Genomic DNA, 7,488 nt, shown 5'->3' with positions numbered 1-7,488 from the left:
GTGCATTTTGTATTTAATTCCGATGAAATTTCTTTGTTTCATCGTCAATAAGAAGGTCCAAGGGATACAGTAAACCTGTAGTGACGCATCGGAATCTATAAGTAGTGTCACAGGAATGGTTCAAAACATAGACAGTAAAAAGAGTCAGTCTTCTTGTACTTAAGTCGGCATTGTGCCTTTTCTATTTAATTCCGATGCAATTTCTGTGTTTCATCTTCAATGGGAAGGTCAGAGGGATACAGTAAACCTGAAGTGAAGCATCGGAATCTATAACTAGTGTCGCAGAAATGGTTCAAAACATAGTCAGTAAGAAGAGTCAATCTTCTTGTACTTAAGTCGGCATAGTGCCTATTCTATTTCATTCCAATGCAATTTCTGTGTTTCATCGTCAATAAGCAGGTCAGAGGGATAGAGTAAACGTGAAGTGAAGAATCGGAATGAATATCTAGTGTCACAGGTATCGTTCAAAACATAGACAGTAGGAAGAGTCAGTCTTCTTCTACTTGATTCGGCATTGTGCCTTTTGTATTTATTTCCGATGCAATTTCTGTGTTTCATCGTCAATTAGAAGGTCAGAGGGATACAGTAAACCTGAAGTGAAGCATCGGAATCTATAACTAGTGTCACAGGAATGGTTCAAAACATAGACGGTAGGAAGAGTCAGTCTTCATGTACTTAAGACGGCATAGTGCTTTCTGAATCTAATTGCGATGCAATTTCTGTGTTTCATCGTCAATACGAAGGTCAGAGGGATACAGTAAACCTGAAGTGAAGCATTGGAATGTATAACTAGTGTGATAGGAATGATTCAAAACATAGACAGTAGGAAGAATCAGTCTTCATGTACTTAAGTCGGCATTGTGCCTTTTCTATTTAATTCCGATGCAATTTCTGTGTTTCATCGTCAATAAGAAGGTCAGATGGATACAGTGAACCAGAAGTGAAGCATCGGAATCTATAACTAGTGTCACAGGAATGGTTCTAATCATTGACAGTAGGAAGAGCCAGTCTTCTTGTACTTAAGTCGGCATTGTGCCTTTTGTATTTAATTCCGATGCTAATTTCTGTGTTTCATCGTCAATAAGAAGGTCAGAAGGATACAGTAAACCTGAAAGGAAGCATCGGAATCTATAAGTGGTGTCACAGGAATGGGTCAAACATAGTCAGTAAGAAGAGTCAGTCATCTTTTACTTAAGTCGGCATTGTGCCTTTCGTATTTAATTCCGATGCAATTTCGGTGTTTCATCGTCAATACGAAGGTCCAATGGATACAGTAAACCTGAAGAGAAGCATCGGAATTTATAACTAGTGTCACAGGAATGGCTCAAATCATTGACAGTAGGAAGAGCCAGTCTTCTTGTACTTAAGTCGGCATTGTGCCTTTTGTATTTAATTCCGATGCAATTTCTGTGTTTCATCGTCAATAAGAAGGTCCAACGAATATAGTAAACATGAAGTGAGGCATCGGAATCAATAACTAGTGTCACAGGAATGGTTCAAAACATAGTCAGTAAGAAGAGTCAGTCTTCTTGTACCTAAGTCGGCATTGTGCCTTTTGTATTTAATACCGATGCTAATTTCTGTGTTTCATCGTCAATAAGAAGGTCCAAGGGATGCAGTAAACCTGAAATGAAGCATCGGAATCTGTAACTAGTGTCACAGGAATGGTTCAAATCATTGACAGTTGGAAGAGCCAGTCTTCATGTACTTAAGTCGGCATTGTGACTTTTCTATTTAATTCCGATGCAATTTCTGTGTTTCATCGTCAATAAGAAGATCAGAGGGATACAGTAAACCTGAAGTGAAGCATCTGAATCTATAACTAGTGTCACAGGAATGGTTCAAATCATAGACAGTAAGAAGAGTCAGTCCTCTTGTACTTAAGTCGGCATTGTGCTTTTTGTATCTAATTCCGATGCAATTTCTGTGTTTCATCGTCAATTAGAAGGTCAGAGGGATACAGTAAACCTGAAGAGAAGCATCGGAATTTATAACTAGTGTCACAGGAATGGTTCAAAATATAGACAGTAGGAGGAGTCAGTCATCTTGTACTTAAGTCGGCATTGTGCCATTTCTATTTAATTCCGATGCAATCTTTGTGTTTTTCATCGGCAATAAGAAGGTCCAAGGGTTACAGTTACCATTCAGTGAAGCATCGGAATCTAAAACTGAACTCACAAGAAATGTTCACAACATAGTCAGTAAGAAGAGTCAGTCTTCTTGTACTGAAGTCGGCATTGTGCGTTTTGTATTTAATTCCGATGCAATTTCTGTGTTTCATCGTCGATAAGAAGGTCCAGAGGATACAGTAAACCTGAAGTGATGCATCGGAAATTATAACTAGTGTCACTGGAATTGTTCAAACATAGACAGAAAGAAGTGTCAGTCTTTTTGTACTTAAGTCTGCATTGTGCCTTTTGTATTTCATTCCGACGAAATATCTTTAATTCATCGTCAATAAGAAGGTCCAAGGGATACAGTAAACCTGAAGTGATGCATCGGTATCTATAAGTAGTGTCAGAGGGATGGTTCAAAACATAGACAGTAAAAAGAGTCGGTCTTCTTGTACTTAAGTCGGCATTGTGCCTTTTCTATTTAATTCCGATGCAATTTCTGTGTTTCATCTTCAATAGGAAGGTCAGAGGGATACAGTAAACCTGAAGTGAAGCATCGGAATCTATAACTAGTGTCGCAGAAATGGTTCAAAACATAGTCAGTAAGAAGAGTCAATCTTCTTGTACTTAAGTCGGCATAGTGCCTATTCTATTTAATTCCAATGCAATTTCTGTGTTTCATCGTCAACAAGCAGGTCAGAATGATACAGTAAACGTGAAGTGAAGAATCGGAATGTATAACTAGTGTCACAGGAATCGTTCAAAACACAGACAGTAGGAAGAGTCAGTCTTCTTCTACTTGATTCGGCATTGTGACTTTTGTATTTATTTCCGATGCAATTTCTGTGTTTCATAGTCAATAAGAAGGTCAGAGGGATACAGTAAACCTGAAGTGAAGCATTGGAATGTGTAACTAGTGTGACAGGAATGATTCAAAGCATAGACAGTAGGAAGAATCAGTCTTCATGTACTTAAGTCAGCATTGTGCCTTTTCTATTTAATTCCGATGCAATTTCTGTGTTTCATCGTCAATAGGAAGGTCAGATGGATACAGTAAACCTGAAGTGAAGCATCGGAATCTATAACTAGTGTCACAGGAATGGTTCAAATCATTGGCAGTAGGAAGAGACAGTCTTCTTGTACTTAAGTCGGCATAGTGCCTTATGTATTTAATTCCGATGCTAATTTCTGTGTTTCATCGTCAATAAGAAGGTCAGAAGGATACAGTAAACCTGAAGTGAAGCATCGGAATCTGTAACTAGTGTCACAGGAATGGTTCAAACATAGTCAGTAAGAAGAGTCTGTCTTCTTGTACTTAAGTCTGCATTGTGCTTTTTGTATCTAATTCTAATGCAATTTCTGTGTTTCATCGTCAATAAGAAGATCAGAGGGATACAGTAAACCTGAAGTGAAGCATCAGAATCTATAACTAGTGTCACAGGAATGGTTCAATTCATAGACAATAGGAAGGGTCAGTCTTCTTGTACTTAAGTCGGCATTGTGCCTCCCAAATTTAATTCCGATGCAATTTCTTAGTTTCGTCGTCAATAAGAAGGTCCAAGGGATACAGTAAACCTGAAGTGAAGCATCGGAATCCATAACTAGTGTCACAGGAATGTTTCAAAACATAGACAGTAAGAAGAGTCAGTCCTCTTGTACCTAAGTCGGCATTGTGGTTTTTGTATCTAATTCAGATGCAATTTCTGTGTTTCATCGTCAATTAGAAGGTCAGAGGGATACAGTAAACCTGAAGAGAAGCATCGGAATTTATAACTAGTGTCACAGGAATGGTTCAAAACATAGACAGTAGGAGGAGTCAGTCATCTTGTACTTAAGTCGGCATTGTGCCATTTCTATTTAATTCCGATGCAATTTCTGTGTTTCATCGTCATTAAGAAGGTCCAAGGGATACAGTTATCATTCAGTGAAGCATCGGAATCTAAAACTGGTCTCACAAGAAATGTTCACAACATAGTCAGTAAGAAGAGTCAGTCTTCTTGTACATGAGGTGGCATTGTGCCTTTTGTATTTAATTCCGATGCAATTTCTGTGTTTCATCGTCGATAAGAAGGTCCAGAGGATACAGTAAACCTGAAGTGATGCATCGGAAATTATAACTAGTGTCACAGGAATTGTTCAAACATAGACAGAAAGAAGTGTCAGTCTTTTTGTAGTTAAGTCTGCATTGTGCATTTTGTATTTAATTCCGATGAAATTTCTTTGTTTCATCGTCAATAAGAAGGTCCAAGGGATACAGTAAACCTGTAGTGACGCATCGGAATCTATAAGTAGTGTCACAGGAATGGTTCAAAACATAGACAGTAAAAAGAGTCAGTCTTCTTGTACTTAAGTCGGCATTGTGCCTTTTCTATTTAATTCCGATGCAATTTCTGTGTTTCATCTTCAATGGGAAGGTCAGAGGGATACAGTAAACCTGAAGTGAAGCATCGGAATCTATAACTAGTGTCGCAGAAATGGTTCAAAACATAGTCAGTAAGAAGAGTCAATCTTCTTGTACTTAAGTCGGCATAGTGCCTATTCTATTTCATTCCAATGCAATTTCTGTGTTTCATCGTCAATAAGCAGGTCAGAGGGATAGAGTAAACGTGAAGTGAAGAATCGGAATGAATATCTAGTGTCACAGGAATCGTTCAAAACATAGACAGTAGGAAGAGTCAGTCTTCTTCTACTTGATTCGGCATTGTGCCTTTTGTATTTATTTCCGATGCAATTTCTGTGTTTCATCGTCAATTAGAAGGTCAGAGGGATACAGTAAACCTGAAGTGAAGCATCGGAATCTATAACTAGTGTCACAGGAATGGTTCAAAACATAGACGGTAGGAAGAGTCAGTCTTCATGTACTTAAGACGGCATAGTGCTTTCTGAATCTAATTGCGATGCAATTTCTGTGTTTCATCGTCAATACGAAGGTCAGAGGGATACAGTAAACCTGAAGTGAAGCATTGGAATGTATAACTAGTGTGATAGGAATGATTCAAAACATAGACAGTAGGAAGAATCAGTCTTCATGTACTTAAGTCGGCATTGTGCCTTTTCTATTTAATTCCGATGCAATTTCTGTGTTTCATCGTCAATAAGAAGGTCAGATGGATACAGTGAACCAGAAGTGAAGCATCGGAATCTATAACTAGTGTCACAGGAATGGTTCTAATCATTGACAGTAGGAAGAGCCAGTCTTCTTGTACTTAAGTCGGCATTGTGCCTTTTGTATTTAATTCCGATGCTAATTTCTGTGTTTCATCGTCAATAAGAAGGTCAGAAGGATACAGTAAACCTGAAAGGAAGCATCGGAATCTATAAGTGGTGTCACAGGAATGGGTCAAACATAGTCAGTAAGAAGAGTCAGTCATCTTTTACTTAAGTCGGCATTGTGCCCTTCGTATTTAATTCCGATGCAATTTCGGTGTTTCATCGTCAATACGAAGGTCCAATGGATACAGTAAACCTGAAGTGAAGCATCGGAATCTGTAACTAGTGTCACAGGAATGGTTCAAACATAGTCAGTAAGAAGAGTCTGTCTTCTTGTACTTAAGTCTGCATTGTGCTTTTTGTATCTAATTCCAATGCAATTTCTGTGTTTCATCGTCAATAAGAAGATCAGAGGGATACAGTAAACCTGAAGTGAAGCATCAGAATCTATAACTAGTGTCACAGGAATGGTTCAATTCATAGACAATAGGAAGGGTCAGTCTTCTTGTACTTAAGTCGGCATTGTGCCTCCCAAATTTAATTCCGATGCAATTTCTTAGTTTCGTCGTCAATAAGAAGGTCCAAGGGATACAGTAAACCTGAAGTGAAGCATCGGAATCCATAACTAGTGTCACAGGAATGTTTCAAAACATAGACAGTAAGAAGAGTCAGTCCTCTTGTACTTAAGTCGGCATTGTGGTTTTTGTATCTAATTCAGATGCAATTTCTGTGTTTCATCGTCAATTAGAAGGTCAGAGGGATACAGTTATCATTCAGTGAAGCATCGGAATCTAAAACTGGTCTCACAAGAAATGTTCACAACATAGTCAGTAAGAAGAGTCAGTCTTCTTGTACTTGAGGTGGCATTGTGCCTTTTGTATTTAATTCCGATGCAATTTCTGTGTTTCATCGTCGATAAGAAGGTCCAGAGGATACAGTAAACCTGAAGTGATGCATCGGAAATTATAACTAGTGTCACAGGAATTGTTCAAACATAGACAGAAAGAAGTGTCAGTCTTTTTGTAGTTAAGTCTGCATTGTGCATTTTGTATTTAATTCCGATGAAATTTCTTTGTTTCATCGTCAATAAGAAGGTCCAAGGGATACAGTAAACCTGAAGTGAAGCATCGGAATCTATAACTAGTGTCTCAGGAATGGTTTAAATCATAGACAGTAAGAAGAGTCAGTCTTCTCGTACTTAAGTCAGCATTGTGCCTTTTCTATTTAATTCCGATGCAATTTCTGTGTTTCATCGTCAATTAGATGGTCAGAGGGGTACACTAAACCTGAAGTGAAGCATCGGAATCTATAATTAGTGTCACAGGAATGGTTCAAAACATAGACAGTAAGAAGAGTCAGTCTACTTGTACTTAAATCGGCATTGTGCCTTTTGTATTTAATTCCGATGCAATTTCTGTGTTTCATCGTCAATAAGAAGGTCCAAGGGATACAGTAAACATATAGTGAAGCTTTGGAATCTAAAACTGGTCTCACAGGAAATGTTCACAGCATACTCAGTAAGAAGAGTCAGTCTTCTTGTACTTAAGTCGGCATTGTGCCTTTTCTATTTAATTCCGATGCAATTTCTGTGTTTCTTCGTCAATTAGAAGGTCAGAGGGATGCAGTAAACCTGAAGAGAAGCATCGGAATCTATAACTAGTGTCACAGGAATGGTTCAAAACATAGACAGTAGGAAGAGTCAGTCTTCTTGAACTTAAGTCGGCCTTGTGCCTTTTCTATTTAATTCCGATGCAATTTCTCAGTTTCATCGTCAATAAGAAGGTCCAAGGGATACAGTTAAGACATAGTGAAGCATCGGAATCTAAAACTGGTCTCACAAGAAATGTTCACAACATAGTCAGTAAGAAGAGTCAATCTTCTTGTACTTAAGTCAACATTGTGCCTTTTGTATTCAATTCCGATGCAATTTCTGTGTATCATCGTCGATAAGGAGGTCAGAGGGATACAGTAAACCTGAAGTGGAGCATCGGAGTCTATAACTAGTGTCACAGGAATGGTTAAAAACATAGACAGTAAGAAGAGTCAGTCTTCTTGTACTTAAGTCGGCATTGTGCCTTTTGTATTTAATTCCGATGCAATTTCTGTGTTTCATCGTCAGTAAGAAGTTCCAAGGGATACAGTAAACCTAAAGTAAAGCATCGCA

The sequence above is a fragment of the Schistocerca serialis genome, unplaced genomic scaffold (genome assembly GCF_023864345.2).
Source record: "Schistocerca serialis cubense isolate TAMUIC-IGC-003099 unplaced genomic scaffold, iqSchSeri2.2 HiC_scaffold_867, whole genome shotgun sequence".
Classification (NCBI taxonomy): domain Eukaryota; kingdom Metazoa; phylum Arthropoda; class Insecta; order Orthoptera; family Acrididae; genus Schistocerca; species Schistocerca serialis.
The sequence above is the reverse complement of the archived record's forward strand: the minus strand, read 5'-3'. Positions refer to the sequence as shown.